Source organism: Triticum dicoccoides, chromosome 5A (assembly GCF_002162155.2).
Source record: "Triticum dicoccoides isolate Atlit2015 ecotype Zavitan chromosome 5A, WEW_v2.0, whole genome shotgun sequence".
Classification (NCBI taxonomy): domain Eukaryota; kingdom Viridiplantae; phylum Streptophyta; class Magnoliopsida; order Poales; family Poaceae; genus Triticum; species Triticum dicoccoides.
The window spans coordinates 127,750,043-127,757,495 of record NC_041388.1 but is presented as its reverse complement, the minus strand read 5'-3'; positions in this window follow the sequence as shown (position 1 = coordinate 127,757,495).

Below are 7,453 nucleotides of genomic sequence, written 5' to 3'. Positions count from 1 at the left end.
TGCCCGTGGAGGGGTGGATGAACAGGACCCCGTGGTGTGGAGGGCGGGATGAACAGTAGACGGTGGAGGGGTGCCCGTGGAGGGGTGGTTGAACAGGACCCCGTGGTGTGGAGGGCTGGATGAATAGTACATGATGGAGGGGTGGTTGAACAGTAGCCGGTGGAGTAGCGCGCGGTGGAGGCTGGATGAACAGGAGCCCGTGGAGGCTGGAGGAGGTCGATGGTGGATGAACAGTAGCTCGTGGAGGCTGGAGGGGGTCGATGGTGGAGATGAATAGTATCCCGTGGAGTCCCGTTTTGCGGTACGCCACACCCCTCCCGTTGAACAGGACCCCTGTTTCGACCGTAGCGCTCCAACACAAGTCCGTTTCCTCCGTTTTGCGGTACGCCACACCCCTCCCGATCAAGAAGACCCCCGTTTCGACCGTAGGAGGTCCGTTTCCTCCATTTTGCGGTACGCCACACCCCTCCTGATCAACAGGACCCCCGTTTCGACCGTAGGAGGTCCGTTTCCTCCGTTGTGCGGTACGCCAGGCCTCATTTCCATCGCCTCTTCCGTCCAAGCCCTCCCGATGAACACGACCACGCATTCCGTTCCGACCCATGAACACGACGACGACGTTGTTTGTCCGTTCCGACCCAGCCATGTACACGAGCCATCGCCATACGTATGCGCGAGTAGGCATTCGAGACCCCTCCCGTATGTACACATACGTGGCCGTATTCTCTTTCTTGCACCCTGGCCGCTGTATGTACGTGTACATGCTACGTGCGCGCCTCTACTATGACACGTGTGCGCCTCTACTACGACACGTGCGCGCCTCTACATCGACCAGTATGTACGTACACGTTCGCGACCAGAATGTCAACGCTATGTACACTTCGACCAGGTGGGTCCCGACTGTCAGGCACTTCCTTGCCTGCGGTAGCTGGTGGGTCCCAGCAGTCAGGTAGGCGAAATACGGTGGCCCGTCCAGTGGGTCCCCGCTGTCAGGTGGAGGAATAATTATTTTGCACGTAATAAGAAGGCATTTCCTTGTTGCGGCCGTGGACCCAGCTGTCAGCCTCTCCACATACAGTCCAGGTACGATGGTAGCCGTTCCTTGACCATGTTGACCATGCCGCGCCGAGAGCACCAGGGCGGTGGACGACGGCGAGGCCTAGGAAGGGGACGACGCAGAGCCGGGGAAGACGCGACAATGGATGCCCACGCGTAGAGGAGTACGAGGGCACTGGTTCGCTGCGGTGTGAGGCTGCCATCGCCACAGAGTAACAGGGGGTGTGGGTGAGTAGAGGGATGGCCTGGCCAGCGGTGGGAGTAGTAGGGGGCGGTGAGGCCTCCGCCGCATCGCAGCCGGCCACGGGAGGCAGGAGCACGAGGCACAATCGGCGCTGGTTTGGGCGGCTGGAGCAAGAAGACCAGAGGTTGAGGAAGCACGACGGCCGTTGGATGGACATCGTACGGTCACTGGAGCTAGCATCGTGCATATTGACTAAGTTGACAAAGCCCTCCGTCCCCATCAACTTAGTAGGCCCACAAGTCAGCTTGCCACTATACTGGGTCCCAGCTAACAGGGGGAGTATTCATTTTTTTGTGCGTAATAAGGAGGCACTTCCTTGCATGCGAAGATATAGTTGGTGGGTCCGAGCTGTCAACGGCGGTAACATTTTTTTCATGAAATACAGAGGCCCTTTCAGTGGGTCCCAGATGTCAGGTCGAGAAATCATTATTTTGCGCGTAATAAGGAGGCATTTCCTTGCGTGCGGCCGTGGACCCATCTGTCGGCCTCTCCACCTAAAGTCCACTTCAGATGCATGTCGGTCGTTGACCATGTTGACCAGGCTGCGCCGAGAGCACCAGGGCGGTGGACGACGGTGAGGCCTAGGAAGGGAACGACACGTAGGCAGGGAAGACTCGGCAGTTGTTTCCCACACGGAGGGGAGTACGACTGTACGAGGGTTTACTGGTTCGTCTGTCGTCGCCGAAGAATAACAGCAGGTGTGGGTGAGTAGAGGGATGGCTAGGCCAGCGATGGGAGTACAGTGGGGCGGTGAGGCCTACGCGGCAGCAGAGCCGACCGCGGGGAGGAGGGAGTAGGCAGTCCCGCCGGTGCCTGTTTGAGCGGCTGGAGCAGGAAGAGCAGAGATTGAAGAAGCACGACGGCCGTTGGATGGCCATCCAACAGTCACTGCTTGTGCGTCAACCTTTTTTTAGGAAAGCCTCAAATCTGTGGGAAACATCATACAACCCATTTGCCATTATTTCTAATAATTTACAGCCCATTTGCTAATTATTAAGGTTTTTTTGGAGCCCATATTCTTTTTGTTAGCATTACAGCCCATATTGTGGCCACGGTTAAAAAATTATACGAAATTTTGCATATTTCGGTGCGGTCCGAACTGTTTTTAATCCTGAAATTTCGACTCACATTCAAACCGGTTTTAAAAATAAATGTATATCAATATAAAATCCAACAAATTCTCCATGCATAAAAATTAATGTAGTTTCAAATCTCTAAATGAAAAAAAGATATTTGAAACTAATTGCCGGTTTGATGTGTTTTAAAAATATACAGCCCATTTCTCATTACTGATGGGCCATTTCCTCGGCCAGTCGAATGAAAGCTCTCCTGCTCGTCTTGAAAGATTTGCAGCCCAACAGGCCTGAAAAAGCGACTTACTTGGCAAATCACAAAAACCTGGGCTGTGGCCGTGGATCCAGCTGTCAGCCTCTCCACATACAGTACTCTTCCGATGGAATGTCGTTGACCACGTTGACCACGCCGCGCCGAGAGCACCAAGGCAGTGGACGACCGCGAGGCCTAGGAAGGGGACGATGCGGAGCCGGGGAAGACGCGTCAGTGGATGCCCACGCGGAGAGCAATACGAGGGTTCACTGGTTCGGTTGCGGTGTGAGGCTGCCGTCGCCACAGGGCCTGGCTAGCGGTGGGAGTAGTAGGGGGCGATGAGGCCTCATCGGCAGCACAGCCGGCCACTGGAGGCAGGAGCAGGCGGTCTCCCCGGCGCTGGTTTGGGCGGCTGGTGCAAGAAGAGCAGCGATTGAAGAAGTAGCAGGACCATTCGATTCAAATCCAATGGTTACTGCTGCTAGAATCATTTGTTGACTAAGTTGACAATCCATGCGTACGCGTCAACTTAGTAGGCCCACAGGTTAGCCTCCCAACCGGTGCACCCCAGATGGCAGTGGGAGGAATCATTTTTTCGCATAATAAGGAGGCAGTTGATTGCGTGCGGCCAGGCCAGCGGAGGGAGTAGGGTGGGCCGGGGAAGCCTGCGCGGCATCACAGCGGGCCACAAGAGGAGGGAGCAGGCAGTCCCACCGACGCTAGTTTAGGCGGCTGGAGCAGGAAGATCAGAGATTAAAGAAGCACGTCGGCCGTTGGATGGACATCCAACACTAACTGCTGCTAGAATCGTGTGTTCACTGACAAAGCCTTTCGTAAACAAGTCAGCCTCGAAATACGTGGCGTGTACAGGCCATTTGCTATTTTTTTTATTTTTTACTCATTTTCTAATTCATATGGAATTTATTGCAGCCCGTTTTCCATTTTTAGAATTGCTGGCCATTTTCTGGTCAGTACCAGGGTCAAAAAATTAACTAAATATGTGGGAAATTTTGAAAATTCACAAATTTTTGCTGGGGAACGAAATATTCTTAATCCAAAAATTAATAGCCATAGTAAAACAAATTTAAAAATTAATTAGTACTATGTCATGTTAAATCCAATGAAATACATATAAGATATCAGTGAAGAACAAAAACAAAAAAAAGAAACTTATATCCCATTTGCTATAATTTTTTTTGGAATTTTCATCCCCTTTTGATATTACTTTTAACAGACATTGACCATACTCTTAAGCCAGGCCGGAATGCATCCCACCTCGTCTTGAAAGATTTGCAGCCCAGTAATTCGGAGAAAACAAATAGGCCTAGCTTGGGTATTCTTCAAAAAGAAATACTGGGCTAGCTATTTTCCCAAAGAACTGGTGCATGAGCATTTAGCTTTATTTATTTATTTATTTACTTATTTATGTTTAGGGGACCATGAGCATGTACCTGGTCCAAATTCATGTGAGAGCCTCCCTTCCAGTTAATTATGGGCTTCTCTACTGGGCCTTCATCAGTGGGCTGCATGTTATCAACAAGTGGAAAATGTGTTCTGAGTTTCAAAAAAAATGTGTTCTGTACGATAAATAGTATGGGCTACGTATGGTACGGGGCACTAAAGGATTGAACCGTGCAACGACTTCCAAAACATTGTGTTTCTCGTTCTAACAACACATTTATTCAACCAGCAGACGGAATATACTACTGATTGTACATTGAAAACAACAGCAGCAGCAAACAGACGAAATATACTACTGATTGTACACGTCCACTTAGTAGGCCCACAAGTCAGTCACCAAATCTGACGGGTCCCAGCTGTCAACAGGATGAATAATTTTTTTCGCAAAACAAGGAGGCACTTCCTTCCGTGCGAAGATACAGCCGGTGGGTCCCAGCTGTGAGGTGGAGGAAACATTTTTTCAGCTTAATAAGGAGGAACTTTCCTTGCGTGCGACCATGGACCTCGTGGGTCCCAGCCGTCAGGCTCTCCATGTAAAGTCCTCTTCCGATGACTCTTGTTTGTTGACCAGGCCGCACCGAACGCAGCGAGGCGGTGGACGACGGCGAGGCCTTGGACGGGAACGACTCGGAGATGGGAAAATGCGGCAGTGGAGTCGCAGATTGAGAGGAGGAGAAGGGTTATAACTGGTTCTGTTGTGGCGTGGGGCTATAGTCTGTGGAGAATAATAGGAGGTGTCGAGGGGTGGAGGGATAGCCTGGCCGGCGGTGGGGTAGCGCTTCGCAGCGATGCCTGCTAAGCAGAGCCGCTAGCCACCGGAGGCCGGACCAGGCAGTCCCGGCGATGCTGGAGGAAGAAGACGAGAGATTGAAGGTGCATGCCGGCCGTTGGATATAAATCCAATGGCTGTGGATGACACAATCATTTGTTGACCAAGTTGACAACGCCCTACGTAGGCTTCGACCTATTGGCCCACATGTCAGCCTGCAAAAATGTGGCATATATTTAACCCATGTTTTCTAGAATGTACAGTCCGTTTGCTAGGCTGGGTGAACAAATAATTTCGCGTCAATCAGGCCCATTTATATTTTCTAAGAAATCCCAGCCCATTAACACTTCCTTGAAATACACGTATTAGGTGGGCTGGTTATATAGACGTATAATGTTATGTTAGAAGGAGCAATTAATATCAAAGAATAAACTGGAGAGGCACATGTTTATATATATAATTAAGAAATTAGCAAGTTATTGCTCAAAATAAAAATGAGCGCGTTATTATTAAATTTGTCCTTAAAATCTTTGCAATCACCAGGATTTTCCTTGCGTGTGAGTCAAAAACAACCAGGATTTTCCTTGCCTGTGAGTCAAAAACAACCAGGATTTTCCTTGCCTGTGAGTCAAAAACAACTAGGATTTTCCTTGCCAACTTCCGTTAAACATTTACTTTTTTAAGTTGGGATGTTTTTATAATGTATATATAAGTCTCTATAAAATATACGATAATAGTAATAATATAAATATATATAATGTGGTTAGAAGGGAAAACATAAATTGGACACGACATTACTTTTATAAGAGACCTGCGTTTTATACCCCACAATAGGCATACTAACAAGTTCACACACAAATACAATAGAAAAGGTAAACATTCATATCAAACTCAAGTTCACAGGACACGTTCATATCCATAGCCAACATTCACAATCAATAACTCAAAAGATTCATATATACACAAGCTCAGCAAATCTATGCATCCAAATGATTGATAGATCACACGACAATATTCATACATAATTTACAAAAAGATTCAGATATAAACATGTTCAGTATGTTTATGCATCCAAATGATTGAGATCGCAACCAATATGATCCATGGACGAACTTTAATTACCTAGGGTATGGACTGGTAAATGGTGTTCAATCGGAGGTACTTCTTGCTAAAATTAGTTCTTGTACGAGTGAACTTTCGAGTACATAAGAAGCAGCACAGACAATCTGAACTTTGCTTGTAGGTTTATCCTTAAATAGTGGCCTCCTGCCGAGGGAGGTTTGAGAAACTTGGCCACTACTTTCATCCAACCAGTTTACTGGCTCATCTTGGTCCTGTATCTCGCCAAAATTCTACATTGCAAACGAGAAAGGAGGCGGTTGAGAAAATGAACCACCCAAATTTTTTGTGCAGTTCAACTGAAATGGAGCATCCTTGGCGTGCAGACTGATTAAGTGCCAGATGAATATAAGTGTCAACCAACTTGTCTGGAATCTTTAGACTCCATGCCACATAGTTCGCTACCATATGTGCTGATAACCAAAAGGCACAAGTTGGGACCAAAGACTGGACTGCGTTTTTCTGGGCTATGCACCAAGCAATATTTTTGGCGTTCACTCTCCTAACACTTGGAGTTTGACAATTGGTTGACGCTGGTTGATACTCGAATGAATATAGGCACTTCTTGTCAACATCTGACCATTTTGTGCAGTTCTACTAAAATCACCCGATGTAATGATTTGCCTGCAAGTTCAGGCTCCAGATTAGTCCTTATGAAATCAGCAAACAGTAGCACAATACCAAATTACCAATACATATGACAGGCACAATAATCAGGATAAAGACCAGTACCAACCTGTGTGAGGTAGCATATCAATTACTATTTCCTTTGACTGGAAGCCGAGATAAGCCAAGCAACTGACAGCAAAGGAAGAAAGCATGCGAAGTTTAGCGACTGACAGGAAAGGACAGAAGCTGTCGAGGCAATGAAGCACCCAAAGTTTTTGTGCAGTTCCACCAAAATCGAGCATCCCTGTTGGCACATATATTGAGAGAGTGAGATTACTGTAATAGTGGGACTAGTTTATGAAAGATACACTAACAAATAGAAGCACCCTCATTATCTTAATGGGTAAAGTTAGCAACATAGTAGTCTTGCTTAAAGAGAGGTATTAGTTTATTTAATCAGTGCCAATTAGCTCAACTCAACACTCAAAGCATTGCCATTTATCATAGGTTGCAAAACTTTAACGTGCAAAGATAAAGGAGTTTCTCATGACAATAGCACGATACAAATAGAGATGACAGCAAACTAATATGGATGAAGGCCTTAGGCTCGTACCAACCTGAGAAAAAAAGGTTATTCATGTAGTCCCATAAGAGATGATAAAGCACTCACTGGAATCACACAGTAGTATATATTTTTGTGCACTTCAAATGTATGGTTGAAATCACTCTTGTTTACCAGTGCTGAGATTATATCGAAAGATTATCAAGAACTTCCAGCAGAGTTAAAGCACTGGCTGGGATACAGTTCATTGTATTGTCTTGTGTAGTTCCATTTAATGTATGATTGGCACAACATGATCCCTGTTTGC